General features: G+C 47.7%; 1 long non-coding RNA gene across 2 annotated transcripts in view; it reads right to left on the bottom strand.

The window, feature by feature from the left end:
- Nucleotides 1-265: 265 nt before the first annotated feature.
- The window catches only part of LOC110293812, a 33450-nt gene continuing 31552 nt past the window's right edge, over nt 266-2163 (bottom strand). For both annotated transcript variants that reach the window (XR_002377854.2, XR_003836661.1), the window contains exons 6-8: nt 1249-1421; nt 986-1080; nt 266-441 (exon numbers count right to left, since the gene is read on the bottom strand). This is a non-coding gene — a long non-coding RNA (uncharacterized LOC110293812). The remainder of the gene's footprint in view (nt 442-985; nt 1081-1248; nt 1422-2163) is intronic.

Below are 2163 nucleotides of genomic sequence, written 5' to 3'. Positions count from 1 at the left end.
ATAGTACAACTGGCCGCGGTGGCCATACTTGTATCTTAGACATTTAAAAAGCTGAAATGAGAGGATTCCTTGAGCCCAGTGCTTGAATTCAGTACTAACCTCTGCAGTAGAATAATAAGACATCCTCACACAAACACACATGCATATGCACACACAGAGAGAATAAATAAGTAAAAATAGAAAGTATAAATAAACCCAAAAGCTATGAGCCATCACCAGGACTACACTAGAGGTGATTAAGTTACAATATACCAAATTTTATGTCCTTATGGGGCCTTGTCTTCTGTCAACTTGGCACCAGCTAGAGTCATCTGGGGATCCAGAAACTGCCTCCATCAGATTAGACTGTAGCGAAGTCTGTGAAGCACTTTTTTGGTTCATCATTGATTACGCGGGGTGGCCCAGCCTATTGTGTGTGGATCCGCACTTGGGCAGGTGGTCCTGCGTTACATAAGAAAAGTAGCTGAACAAACCAGGGAAAGGAAGCCAGGAAGCAGCTTTTCTCATTGGACAGTAGGCTGTGAATGAATGAAACAAACCCCTTCCTTCCCAAGGTGCTTCCAGCTATGGTATTTACCATAACAATGGAAAGCCAGGACCGGCTCCCAGAACAGACTTTTCTAATTGGCAAAGTAAGCCTGCCTCTGACAGGCTAAATCCATTGGGTCTTCAAGACCACCTAGATGCAGGACTTCCTGCTGATCTCAGACAGACCAGGAACGGCATGGCCTAGATCATTCTCCTTAGGACTCCAAAAAATATGGTTCAGGCCTAAAAGAAGCCTCACAGAGCAGCCCTAAGAATGTGCTTAGAGGATATAACCTGCCTAACCAATTACTCCTTAATCCTTTCTTGGTCCATGGGGGGTGGGGGGGGGTTGGTGAGGGGCAGGGTAGGCTTTGGCAGCCAGCAGCTTCACATTTGGGATTAACTGTGGAGTCCAAGGGGCACCAAACCACAGCCCTTCTGAAAGGAATTTACTTACTCCTTCCTGGCTTGGTCACAAGATTCAGAACCTTGTGCAGCAAGAGACACAGGATAGTGACCAGGGTGTGCAGATCCCTAGTTGTGACTCTGTCCCTAAAAGGGTCATCAAGAAGGCTCAGGTCAGCAAACCTCTACACCTGTGGTGTTAATGAGTGGGCTGCTTTCTTGAGCTCTCCCCACCCCACCTCTGTCATTTTTCAGCCTCTCTTTTCCCACAGACCCCCCCAAGAGCAGAGGTCACATTGAATGTAGGCCACGCACCCCTGATGCCAGGAATTGGATTTTCACTCCTTCTTTACAGGTGTGTTGCTTCTTAAGGTCACCAGTTCCACACAGGCTATCCTCCTCCTCCAGGGTCACAGGGGTCACCCTGCACAGGTGAAGCTTGCTTCTCACCTTAGGTGGTACATGTCCTGTTGCCATCACTGGAGTTTCTGAAACCCAGGTATTTGATAGGATGCCAGGTTAGACCCGCTCCCTTGAGTTTAGACTGGAGATCTCCGTGCCTTAATGCATTGAGGACAAACTGTTCAGGACAGGTAGGGACTTGTGAGCCACATAGCCTGGGGCTCAAATGCTACAGGAAGTCCTCATCCTGCTATGCAAAGTAAGATCTTCTGCCTTTCCACTCTGGTGGAAAGCTTAGACTGTGTTCTCCCTACCCCCAACCCAACTGGTTGGACCAGAGAAGACATCAGACCTGAGCTGGACTTATTAGCTCCTTGCATAGAATTTTGAAATAGTGCCAATCGTTAATCCCTCAGTGCTTGGACAAATGAAGAAATCCTGAGGTCTGCGGACATCCTTTTTCTATTCTGTGAAGCCAAGAGCATGGAGGCATGTACCTACAATCTCCTCACTTGAGGGTAGCACCAGAAGGAGCATGAGTTCAAGGCAAGCCTTGGCTACATATGGAGTTCCAGTCTAGCCTTGGCTATATATGGAGTTCCAGGCTAGCCTCGCCTATACATCTTGTGAGAGCTTGTCTCTAATAAAATTGAGTGTAGTGATTGATTCCTGTACTTCTAGCACTCGGGAGGCAGAGGCAAGAAGATCATGAACTCAAGATGTTCTGAGATTACATATGAAGTTAGAGGCCAGCCTGCACTACTTGACTACTTGACACGCTGACTCAAAAATAAACTGAGAGAGGGAGGGAGGGAGGGAGGGAGGGAG

This window comes from Mus caroli, chromosome 5 (genome assembly GCF_900094665.2).
Source record: "Mus caroli chromosome 5, CAROLI_EIJ_v1.1, whole genome shotgun sequence".
Taxonomy (NCBI): Eukaryota; Metazoa; Chordata; class Mammalia; order Rodentia; family Muridae; genus Mus; species Mus caroli.
This window is presented reverse-complemented; position numbering and strand designations above follow the sequence as displayed.